General features: G+C 50.8%; 1 protein-coding gene across 10 annotated transcripts in view; it reads right to left on the reverse strand.

The window, feature by feature from the left end:
* Positions 1-13,094, reverse strand: part of MICAL2 (microtubule associated monooxygenase, calponin and LIM domain containing 2) — a 221,487-nt gene that overhangs the window by 193,589 nt on the left and 14,804 nt on the right. For all 10 annotated transcript variants that reach the window (XM_079787224.1, XM_079787229.1, XM_079787226.1 and 7 more), the window contains exon 2: positions 335-405. The gene's annotated coding sequence lies outside the window, so the exon portion shown is untranslated. The remainder of the gene's footprint in view (positions 1-334; positions 406-13,094) is intronic.

The following is a 13,094-nucleotide window of genomic DNA, read 5'->3' on the forward strand; positions in this document are numbered from 1 at the left end:
CGGGGAAAGAGCGGGCAGAGATCCCACCCACCCAAAGACCACTGAGTTAGACAGGTCCGTCAGGTCCTCACACACATCTCAGTCTCTATCCTGCCTCCCTCCCTCCTCTGACCACGTGGGAGGGCTGTATACAGGTTGTAGGCAAAGACAGAGCTTTCACTAGCCATTGTTTCTTCAAATGGGCTCACATTCACTTGGGTCTGTGTATTTAGCTCACATTCACTTGGGCCTGTAGAAAGAGTGCAAGCGCCCCTACACATTCCAAAGCCTGAGGCAGCCCCCCAAGAGCTACTCAGTGGTGCAGTAAAGGAGACCCACCACGTGGCTTACTCACCTGATCCTCAGGCATCGCAGTGACTCAAGTCGCTCCCTTCCAGGACGAGCCCCGCACAGATTGCCATGTCCCTTTAAAAACAAGAGCCCAACAGTGAACGTTACTTTATCACACGTTACAGCCTCATATCTTCTCCCCGCCAAGAGGGCCCCCGCATGCTTGTGCACTTTGCCCTTAGTAACACATTACCCAACAGGAGGAAACAGACAGAGAGCTCCTCTCTGTGCTCCCAATCTTGCATGTGAAGAAAGGAATTGTGAGATGCTCGCACCAATGCTATTGTCTGCCACTGTCTGGGTACCCCATGGGCTTATCACATCTCTGCACAAAGGCTTGCAGAGAAAGGGAGGCGCATCTGAGAAAAACGCTCTATTAGGCACTTGCGTAAAAACAAAAAATGCCAGAATTTCTAAGCTTAGGAATGACAAAAGTAAATCAAGCTGATATAAACACCTCGTAACAAGTTACCGATGTGAAATGTGTTACAAGGTGGAAAGGTCCAACATGCTAAATACACTAGGACAGTGGTCGGCAAACTCATTAGTCAACAGAGCCAAATATCAACAGTACAACGATTGAAATTTCTTTTGAGAGCCCAATTTTTTAAACTTAAACTTCTTCTAATGCCACTTCTTCAAAATAGACTCGCCTAGGCTGTGGTATTTTGTGGAAGAGCCACACTCAAGGGGCCAAAGAGCCGCATGTGGCTCGCGAGCCGCAGTTTGCTGACCACTGCACTAGGATGTTATAAAAGTGGGCCACCTGATCGTGGCTGGGCTTCCTAACCAATTATTATTTTGACTTCCGATGACCACCCAAATGATTTGATTGCATCTATTGCTTCCACAGAACATGCCTCTGCGCCTGTCCGGAAATCAGGGCCCAGAGTCGCAGGCACTTCTGAAGATTTACTTTTACAATTCTAAATTGTGCACAAGAGGCAGCCTCTCGTAGACAGAAGCGAATGCAGGTGTGCATGTTGAGATCTCCAAGATCCAATCCCCATCCTCCCTGGATGCACACACACGTGTTTAGCAGGGCCTACGTGCCCACGTAAACACACAGGTGTTCTAATACACACAGGTCTGCACTGAGAGCCAGGGGTTGGGACTCACTGTTCAGAATTCTCAGACTATTCATGGGAGAGAAGCTACTACTGACTGAGCACCGGCCAAGCATGGGACAAGCACTGTTAGGGACTAGACCTACTTTGTCTCGGTGGCTCCTCACAGACAGGGACAGGGGCTCGGAGAGCAGAAGGCCCTGACATGGCCACACTGGGGCTGCGTGCTCGTGGTCTATCCTGCCACCAGGTGAGAGGTGTGCTAGTGCAGCTGCGTGCTGGCAGGCTTTGAGAGCAGCCACCTGGGCATCATCTCTGTCATCATCATCATCATCATTATCCAGCCTGTGGCAGCTGACAAACAGGCTGGCCCGCCTTGGCCACATTCTATCAGCATGAGCTGTAGGCTCTGTGGAGTCATCTGGAGCCAGAAGTCAGAGAGGCTGGAGTCTCCCCTTTATCTGCTTTTCTAGGGAAGCTTCTGGGTATAGTGGGTGGGGAAGCTGGACATCCTGGCAGAGATTTCTACCATTGGTCTTCCCAGGTTTGAAACTGGGGACCTCCCCATGCTCCCCAGATCTCAGGAACAGAAGGCCCTGCCCACCCAGGGATGCTGCTGAGACCAGAAGCAGGGAAGCGGGGTTCTCTGAGGTTCTGCTTGGGTTGTCTGCATGGCGGGTGCAGGTGGGCACTTCTGGACCAGCCTACAAAGGCTGACCACCAGTCAGATTCCCACACAGGCCTGGGCACACTGTGATCTAGTCACTCCAAGTACCAACTCGTACCCTCTCTCTGACCATCAGCCAAACATGCTTTGAGCTGCCTTTATTTCCACTAAATCAGAAGGCCTGGAGCCCAGCATCATTCCTGCTGTACAGGAGCCTCAGCTTCCTTGTCTGTAAAATGAGGAGCTTGACCTAATTGGTGATTTCCTCACCAAGGATGCCTTCTAGCTGACCCCTGCATGGGCCCTGACTTTTAGAGACATCTGAAAAAATTAGTCCTTTAAAGGAAGGAGAGGGATTCATCCATGGGTGGTTATTATTTGCTATCTCAGACAATTGTCCCAGCCACCCAATGAGTCAGGTAGTAAAGTTATGTCACAGAGGGGGAAACTGAGGCAAGGTACAGCCAAGGGCTGCCTTACCTGGAGACTCACTCAGCACTGCCCACAGCAGCCTGGGACTCACAGTTGAGCTGGCCTGGCTCCATGCCCATGCTCACTCCCTGACACAAAGATTTTAATCAGAATGAAGAAACAAGTCTCCTCTTGCACCTGCCATCATGCCAGTCCCAAGCAAAGGAGCATGAGGTCTCCAGGCCCCTGTGGGCCTGACGTGGGTGGTGCAGGAAAGGTCTCCTGTGAGCTTGAGTGGCCTCATGGATCTTGAGGAGCCTAAGAACAATTTGGGAACCTTCCCCTCTGCTGTTCTCCAAGCCTACTTCCATAGAGGCCAGGTCTTCACTAAGGGGCCCAAGCACCTGGAACGGGGCCTGGCGCCTACACACTGGGCACTCCATCAATATTGGATGAATGGAGGAATGAAGAAATCCGGAGCTTAGATGCACTGAAGACTTACTTAGGACCCACACCCAGCTTGGAGCCACAAAGTCTCAGCAACATGCACCGAGCGGAGGTCTCCACACTCCAAGCTCCCAGACAGAGGATGAAGGTGCAGATGCTGAGCCAGGTCTGCTCTTGGTCCACATCACCAGGGGAGCTTCTGACAGAGCAAGGAAAGTGTCTGACGTAAAGGCTACCCCCTGAAGGGGTCCTGAGCTCAGGCCCTGGAATCAGGCAAACCAGGCTTCCTATCCCAGCTGTCACACTGAATGAGTCAGGTGACCCCTGGGCAAGCCACATAATCTACGTGAGCCTCAAGTTCTTATCTGAAAGTAGGGATAATGTTAGTGCCTACTCCGTAGGGCTGTTCTGAAGATGAAATGAGAGAATGCTGTAAAGGACATAGCCCAGTGTGTAGCTCAGAGTAAGTGCCTTCAGCTGACAGCCGTTGTTATTGTCTGCATCAGAGTGGGTGGTTAAAAGCACATCTGGAGTCCTTTGCATGGGTTCAATTCCAGCTCTCCTATGAGCTATGTGGCCCTGGGAAAATTGCTTAACCTCCCTGTGCCTCATCTTCCTGCTATGTAAAATGGGGTTGATTTGAAGATGAATGAGCTATATAGGTATAGAATGTCTGGCACAAAATAAGCACTCAGTAAAAGTTAGTATTATTCTTACTTATTGGTAGTACTAGTATCCTTCTCCCTTTGTTCTGATAACAGATTTCACCCCATTTTCTGCTCCCCAGACAAAAAGGTGGTCCTGGGACTCAAGATAGGTTCATCAGAGTATCTTTCCTCCTCGGCCATAGTCATGGGTACAAAGGGTGTGCCCGTGCTCCAAGCTGGGAAAATATCCAATCTGAAAAATCATAATGGAGGCCTAGTCCATTCTTGGGAAGGGTGGAGGGCTGTGTGGGGTCAGCTGGCAGCTGTCTGCAGCCACAGGCCACTAAGCGGGGGGGGAGGGGGGTACTGTTTTGGGGATGCCAAGGTCACCTGTTCTCTGCCCCCACCCAACCTGGAGACAGCCTTTAGGAAAGAGACTGCCTTTAAGGCCCCGACGGGACAGGCAGCACGGTGGATACCCACAGTGCATCTGTGGGCATGTTTCCTTCTCTGGACATGGGCTATTTTAAGCTCCAAGAGCGTCAGTGCAATGCTAACGAGATGGCATTTACCCATGGGTTTTAACTGGATATGCCTGTCAGAATCCCATGAAGAGATTTTTTTTTGTGGGGGGGCGGGGAGGGGGACTTTTATTTGTTTTTATTTCTCCACAGCTTTACTAAAAGATTCTGACTTAACAAGTACAACTACAATGGCTGACACATTGCATTGTGCTAAACTGTTATCTTTGCTTTGTCCCATTTTCTCCCCACCTGTGGGCCACCACCCAGAGATGGTCTATTCCCATACCTCCAGGTCTTCTAACAGCCCCTTGCCATTCCCTCTAGGAAAAGGAGCTCTACCTTCAGATGTGCTTTAAAGGGCTTTAGAGAAACAAACAAAAACAAACCCCTGGCTGGTAACAAAAATGAAGAACCAAACCTCCCCCGCTCCTGCAGCATTAGCCATGGGTGAACGGGAGAATGAGTGCATGCCTTCTCCCGCTCATCCTCAGGGGCCTGCACCCAGCTCAGCACAGGCCTAAACTCAGCAACGCATGGGGTGAGGACCCTGCAGACGCAAACCTCAGCTGGTACAAAAGGAGAAAGCCGGAGAAGAAAGTGGCAGCTTCCAACATTTGCTGGAGAAAAAGTGGAAACAGTGACCTGAAACGACGTGAAAACCATCCTGACCACAATAATGTAAGAGCAGCCACCCTTGGCAGGGGGTGGGCTGGACCTGAGGGGCGGGGGCGCACAGGAAGCCATTCCAAAGAGGCCTCACCCCCCCAACCCTGCAGGACACACGCAGGGCCACACACTGTCCAGAGCCCGCGGGCCAGCCACTGGCTTTTCTCTTTGTCTCCCAGCAACGGGGTTCAGGGCGAGGGGGATTATCCAGACAGGTATTTCCCTTGCTTCTCCTTGTCTTTTTATAACTGTATGCTCTGCTACTTAACAATACATAAAGACATGAAAAGGAACTGGCTAGCTTCCCCTCGGGGAAGGATTTGGGACCACACTCTCTGGCTGGTGCGAAGCTGGTGCCACACTGCCCAGCACTGCCTGGTGTCGCCGTGGTGTGCACAGCACCGGCAGGGATCCGTGGGCAAGCTGATCGGTCTGAAATCTGAAAGGGATGGAATGCTCAGGGATCCCATTTCCTGCCCCACCAACATGGTTCTCCGTAAACCAGCCAGGAAAGATCATTCACTAAGCATTTGCCAAGCGTCCTGACCATTCGCTAAGCATTTGCCAAGTGTCCTGACCGGGACTGTGAAGAATTCCTGGGGCAGGAGCCTGGACTTGGGAAACAGAGGCAGTAGAGAAAAGACCTTGGACAAGTCGTGGCTCTGAGGCTCCCTGCTCCCCTTTGGAGGAGACGCTGTCTCCCTTATACAGCCAGGGTGTGGATTCGATAGGTAATACATGTCAAAGGACAGTCACGGCTGGCGTGTTAGTGTTAATATGAGCTAGGAACTGCGCGCTAAGTGCACTGCATGGATTATTTCACCAGATCCTCACAACTTCCCTGTGAGGGATGGAGGGGCAGGGGTCCTCCAGCTCAAATGATGGCTCTGAGAGTCAGAGAAATCAAAGCATCTCCCCAAAATCACACAGCTCATACGAATCAGAGCTAGGAAGTACCCCAGGCCCGTCGACTCCACAGTTCTAGTCTCTGCTCGACTGCCTGCTGTCTGGTAGGTGCTCAAAATACGTTACATGGCATGTAAACACGGAGCTGGGGGTGGCTGCCTCTCCACCCAGGAGGCGTCTGGAGAAGAGGGGAGTTTGGGCTGAGAGAGTTTAGGGAGCCTTTCTGAAGCAGGAAGGGCTGAATCTCGGTCTTGCAGGGTAAGGATGGATAAAGGCAAAAGAGAAGGAAAGCACTGCCTGCTGGGAAAAACAAAGAAAGAACTGGAGGCAGGGATGACCCAGGCAGGCGGGCAGAGAACAGCAGTGGAGACTGGCCAGGCTGGCGGGAGAAAGAAGGGAGACCGGCTTGAGTGAGGAATGGGCCCGTTGAGCCATTACCGTGTGGGCCATTCCTGCTGGGATCTTTCTCACCCACACCCCGGACACGCTACTGTGTCTGCTCCTTTGGTCACAGAATAGCCGCGGAGGGGATTGAGACCCATGAATGGAAAGGCCCAATAATCCCTCCCTCCGCACAGCAGGCTTAGAACCCAACTGGATGAGCAGGGTGTTGCCAGCCCCCAGCCCACAGATTCTAGCCCAAGCTCCAGGACGCCAGGAATCTGCGTGCTGCCCTACGCACGCAGTATCACCACCATTACCCTGGCATGCAACGTTTCCAGGAGAGAGCGAAAAAAAAAAAGTAAAAATGAGGCCTTAGGACATGAGCGCCTCATGGCCAGGTCCCTATCTCACCTGAAGTCACATTCCTCACACCTGCCCGGACACATTTTTAAGTGACCTCTTGTTGAGCTGAACTACACAGAAGATTCTTCCGAGTAAGGAACTAGTTTGATAAGCCCTGGAGCCTGTGGTTTGGTCCCACCTTAGCTGGAAGGATCATCTGACTGCTTGCCTCCTGGAGAGAAAGTGCTCCACCACCCCACCCCACCCCACCCCACAGTCTCTGCTTCGCCCCCCACCCCCACGCCCCAGCAACTCCTTGCACCCTGGACATGGTTCTGGGCGCCTCCTGGGTGAAGGCATGGATGCCAGCCTCCTCCACCTCTGATTGCAGGTTCCCCAGGGCACCACTGTGTTCAGGCTCTGCTCCAAATGCTGATGCTACCCTGCCTCAACTCCCCACCAAGCCCAGAGTGCAGAGTCCTAGGCTAGGCCTCAGGCCCACGGAGAAGGGAAAATGTGAGCGGCGATGATTTAAGCAACTAGGATCATTGGCTCAGTTCAAGCCCACTGTTGTGTGCTTCTTTGGAAGTAACAGGACCTAGAGGAGGGAGGAGGATAAAAGCAGAACTGTTGGTGACATGGGCTCCTCCCAACCCTCTGCAGGAGGGGGACAAGGGGAAATGATGGAAAGGCTTTGGCAGATGGTCAATCTGAGCCTCCAGACCACTGCTTCCTGGGATGGACGATGCGGGGTGCCTGTTTCCCCACCTTCCACCTGTGAGTCTGTGGGCAAATTACTTAATTCTACAGAGACTGAGCCTCCTTACCTATTAAATGGGGCTAATAACCAGTGCCCACACAAAACGATTGTGAAGACAGAGCGAAATATGAATGTGAACATGCTTTGCAAACTGTAAAGCACCCTTAGAAATAGCAGGCATTTTCCATAATCCTACGGGGTGGGGAACGCAGGTCAGAAAATGTGGCTTGAAGGGAAAAGGAGGACTGGGAATCCATTCCATGCCTCAAACTTCTTTCCACACCTTCCTGGACAAGGCACAAGTCTCCATGGACCTAAAAAGCACTGATTGAGACCAATTTATTCCCTGGTCTCAAACACTTGGTCTGGTAAGGGGAGAGCTCCACCCACATTCCCATAATAAGGCAAAGCCACATGTGTTACCCAAGGAATTATGCAGAGAGGATGGGACATTTTACTCTGGCCTCCCAGGTCAGGGCAGGCTTTTATAATATTATGCTGTAATGACTGTTAGCATAATAACTCTGAGTGCTTGCTATGGGCTAGGCAGTTCTAAGTATTTACATGGCTCATCTCATTTAATTCTCATGAAGCCCTATGAATGGTTCACAGATGACAAAACGGAGGCACAAAGAAATTCACTCCTGTGTTGGCCTTACACACCTGGGAAGTGGTAGAGCTGGGATTTGAACCCATCAGGCTCTGCTCCTCCAGCACTTCAGGGTCTGGGTCAACCAAGATAGGTCTCTGACCAACTCTGTCTGGCTGAAACGCTCTGATAAGGCCTGCGGGATGAGTCACGGAGGGAAGGCACTGACTCACCCAGGGCCTCTTCCTCCCGTGGGCTCCTGACTCCTAGCCCTGCCACTCTCTGACACTGTCCCTGGTCCTTCTGGAAGGTTGGCCATGCCTCTAGCTCTCAAGGCTCCATGTGGGCACCAAATACCAAGGGAGACTGACGTAAGAACCTAAACGTGAATGTACATTACATTTAATAACAGAACATTCATGGAATAATTGTTCTTATGATAAAAGGTAGTTCAGTGTTAAAGGGGGAAAAAAAACCCTCAAATCTCTGCTCTGCTACTCACGGGCCCTGTGACCTTGGACAAATCTTAGCCTCTCTGAGCCTCAGCTTCCTCATCTGTGAGATGTGGTTAACTGCTTATCTCGGGCAATTGTTGCAAAGATGAAAGGAAATAACATGTCCAGTGCAGCACCTGGCACACCACAGGCTCGAAAAATAATGATTGAATCCGATGGCCTTACAAAGCATTTCCACTGGACAATCATTTTCTTCATGAGACTATCTGGTAGTAATAGTAGTACTTTTAACTAGTATTCACCTGCCACTAAGCTAAATCCATTACCTCATTTCATCCTTAAAAGCATCATTCTCTTCCTTTGACTTAGCTTCAGGATAACAGAAAGGATATGTCCAACACATTCATTTTATTCACACACACACATATATATGGAGAGAGAGCCGACAGTCAAATAAGCTAATATTTAACAGGCACTTACTATATACCAGGCACTGTTCTAAGGATTCTATACTCAGCAACCTAGTTCATCCTCTCAAACACATGCCTGTAAGGTAAGTATTATTTTATCACCCATTTTACAGATGCAGAGCTTGAGGCACAGAGGTTAAGTACAGATGCAGAGCTTGAGGCACAAGGTCTCTTAGGCAGGATTCAAACCCAGAGCCCACATTCTTACGCACTCCACTATCCTAAACTAATGAAAAGAAAAGTCACGGCAACTATGTTTAACCGGCCCCCACGCACCAAATTCTAAGAACCCTCCAGCCTAAGCCCTGCCTTCATTCTCTTTCTGCCGCTACCTGCTCTCACCCTCACCCTGCCCCACGGCTTTTGCTCCCTCGCCCTGCCCCACCATGTCCAGGCAGGAAGTGCCAAACCAGTGGACTTTTCAAAGCCCTGGTCATCTCCTCCTGGGACCTTAGCCTCATCCCCTGTGTTCTATCCTCCACAAAGTCCTAGGGACATCTTCCCAGACATGGTGCTCCTCTGCTCAAGAACACTCCAAGGCTCCCTGCTGCCTAGAGCTGAGACCCAGTGGGTTGAAGAGGATCCCCTGGGGACTCGAGGTCCCAGCACTGCCTGGCCTGGCCCCCTTTCTTATGGCCCCAGACTTGCTGGCTCACAAGTCCCAGCAACAGGGTGAGTCAGGGAGGCCTTTCCTGACCAGCCTATTGAAAATTACAGCCCTCCCCCCAACTGCTACCCTCCACCCCACCCAGCACAGCCTGTCTTCTTCCCCACAGCCGTGCTCTTCACCCGCCTCTTATCGCCTGGCCTCACACGTTTCACTTACCCGTTTACTGTCTCCCCTCCATGTGACAAGGGATTTTACCCGGGTTTTTCTTTTTCCCTGCTGTAACCACAGCACCCAGAACAGGTTCTGACACCCAGTAAGAATCACAAATACCTGCAGAATGAATGAATGAGTAGGCATTTAAAATGCTCAAGAAGAAAATGTCCAAACAGTGCAATGATGGGGGAAGGGTTAGCATGCCTCTGGCCTCCCTCTCTGCTCCTGAGGACATCTCTGGAGGACAAGCTGGGGATGCCTAGATTAAAATGTCTGCAGGCCAAACCCCTTCTTGCCCATCCTCCCTAGGATTTACAAGAGTTCCCTATGAGACCCTGGGCCCTTATCCTCCCACCTCTGTTCTGAACGTACACACACACACACACACACACACACACACACACACACACACACACAATCTCTGGCTCTCTGTCGTATTAAAATCTGTCTGCATCAGTCCTAAATTCATCTGCCCAACCTCAGCTCCCTCCACCCACCTTCAAACCAGGCCATTTCCCATTTCTTCTGACCTTGACACCCACTAGGATGCTCTCTTCTTCCTCCTACTTATCCATCGGCCCTTCATCTTTCCTTCGAGATCCAGATCAAATGTACCCTCCTTCCCCTCCTCCTTCTCCTTCCCCACCTCCTCCTCCTCCTCCTCTAGGGAGCTTCCAGGCCCTCTTCAGCCCCTAGAAAACACCCCCCACACCCAATGCTGTCTCCACCAGTCATATGGAAATTAGTCATGAACTACCATGTGACTTGCCTTCTATAAACTGAACTATTACCAAAATCTCCTGTTACTTTTTTAAAACACGCGTGTCTTGTTTTCCCAAGTATTCTGTGAACACTTTGGGAGGAAAGACTGAGCCTTAGCCACACTGTCATTCCCATAGCACGGGGCCTAGGACACACAGTAGGTGCTCAATCTATGCTTCTCAATGAACTGCTCAAGGTAAACAAGTCACCTTCCTAAGCAGGTCACTTCCTCAATTAGAGGCACCTGAACTGGCTTCTCCCAATTCCCTGAATTTTTCCTTCAGGGCCTGCTCTGACCTCGGTTATCTGCAAACCCAGTCATGGGCTTGTGTTGTCAAAGGGTGTCAGGCCCATTCTAAGGGCACTCCCTGTGCTGAGCAGGTGAGTATGACTGGGAGAGAAATGATCTGTCAAGTCCCACAGGTCTGGAAAAGAAAAGGACACAGTTCCAGGCAAACACAGACGTTCAGAGTGTTTCAATGTCCTTAAATACCGGAGTTCAACAGAGGGGGAAAAACCAGGGTGTAAGTTTTAGGTGCACCAGCGCTCCGTAAGTTGAGATTACCACCAAAGGCTGAGAAACCTCAAGTTACTTCTGAGCTTCAGAGAGGTGAACCAGGGAGGAGGCCTGTTCACTGCAGACCCTCTCTGGGTGCAGCCATGCAGCCACCAGAGAAGGGTCTCCTGTGTCCGCCCTGCAAGGTAAGGAGGCTGTGCCTAGCCCTGCGCGCGCCTGGGAACTGAGGTCCATGTGACAGCAGGAGGCAGAGCGATGACTCAGCCAGGTGAGTCCTACTCCTTCCACAGTTCGACAGTCCGGACTCCCAGATTATCTATGCTTTTAAAAATTTTGAATAGGAAAATGAATTCACATGGTTCAAAAATCAGAAAGCACAGAAGTACATAGGAAATTTGTCCCCCTATCTTGGCCCCGTCTCCCTAGTCAGTCCCAACTCTGAAACAGGCAACCACATGTATTAGTTGCTGTATCTTTCCCTGATGATGTTTATGTATACAAACACAAGTATAATACGGATTCTTTTCTTTACATATACACATTTCTCGGTGACCCACTTTTATCCTCTAAAAAATGGACTTGTGTCCTACCTGTTGTAGCTGGGCAGTTAGAACATCACCTGGCACCAAAGGGTCATGGGTTCAATTCCTGGTCAAGGGCACATACCTGGTTGCAGGTTCAATCCCCAGCCCTGATTGAGCGCATGCAGGAAGCAACCAATCAATGTGTCTCAGTCACTTCAAAGTTCCTCTCTCTCTCTCTCTCTCTCTCTCTCATCCACTCTCCCTCCTTTCCACTCTCTAAAAATCAATAGAAAAAATATCCTCAGGTGAGGATTAACAACAAAAAAACTTTTTTAAAAAATGGACTTGAGCCCTGGCCAGTGTGGTTCAGCTGGCTGAGCATCATCCCATGCACCAAAAGGTCACTGGTTCGATTCCTGGTCAGAGCATAAGCCCAAGTTGCGGGTTCGGTCCCCAGTCAGGGTGCATACAGGAGGCAACCAATTGATGTTTCTCTCTCACATAGACGTTTCTTTCTCCCTTTCCCTTCCTCTCTCTCTAAAATCAATAAAAAATATTAAAAAAAAATAAAAAATAAAGAATTGGACTTGGAATAGAGAGGGAGATGGAGTGCCTACATAACAAAAAAGATGTGTGTCTGTGTGGCAAGCCCATGAAACACAGACAGGGGAATAATTCTGGAGAACATGTGTGTGAAGAGAGAACTGAGGTGCAAAGGTCCAGCCACTATGGACACCACTGGCCTGCTGCTGGTCCAGATCCCAGGCCAATCAGAGAAGAGCTCTGGTGATTGGGGGCGGGTGCTGGGGGGCATCACCCACCCTGACAGCGGTGGAAGCCTGGGGAGCTGAAAGCTCCAACTGGCCTCGCTGAGCATTTCATCTTCCAGAAGACAGAGGAAGCGTCCCTAGAAACGGAACAACTAACCTAATTCCCATGGCTATGGGTTATGGCCGATGGGCAGTGACCAGGAGACACAGGAACTGTGGAGGACAAGCAATCATTTCCTCTGAAGTTTGTGAGATCAAAGAAGGGGAAGTGGGTGCCTGAGGCTCTAAGAAAACAGACTCGGATGGCTGGGGGAATAGAAGGGCTCTGGGACCTGAGACTGAGAAAATAAATGATTCAGACTCTGAAATGCAATTCTAGTTATACACTTGGGAGGGGGAGGGAGGAGTGAGGAGCAGGGGGATGGGATGGAGAGGCAGGAGGAGGAGGAGGAGCAGGAGGAGAAGGGAATGGAGAGGGAAGTTCAGAAGTGGGCAACTGACCATAATGACTGAAAGTTGGACTCAGGGGCAAACTGACTCGATTCTAATTCCCCCTTTCCCCCTTGCCAGCTATGAAATTTTGAGCAAGTCAATTAAACCCTCTGAGCCTTAATTCCCTCATCGGTAAGTGGGAATAATGACAAATCCACCTCATGGGGTTGGCCCAAGGATGAAATGAGTTCATGTTTACAAAGCCCTTACCCCAGTCTTGGCTCACGTAACTGCTCTGTAGGTGGTGCAGAGCAGGAGCCATGTGGTTGCACAGGAAAGCCTTGGTAGAAAGCAGTCTCATCCCCAGGAAAAGGCTGCACAGCCAAGGAAGCCCAGACAGTGATGCAGGGCCCGCCCCAGAGTGTCCACCGGAGGAGGCAAGCCCCGGATGCTGAGGCTGCACCACAGGTCCCAGGGGGAGGAAGGTTTGGGGCGGGGGGTGGGGGGGGTTGTCTTGAGCCAAGTGGTCTAGAGGCATAAAGGGTCCTGGGAAATTGGGCCTCGGCTCCCACTCTGGGTGCATCGTGGCCTTTGTCAAAAA

Source organism: Cnephaeus nilssonii (genome assembly GCF_951640355.1).
Source record: "Cnephaeus nilssonii genome assembly, chromosome: 13".
Classification (NCBI taxonomy): Eukaryota; Metazoa; Chordata; class Mammalia; order Chiroptera; family Vespertilionidae; genus Cnephaeus; species Cnephaeus nilssonii.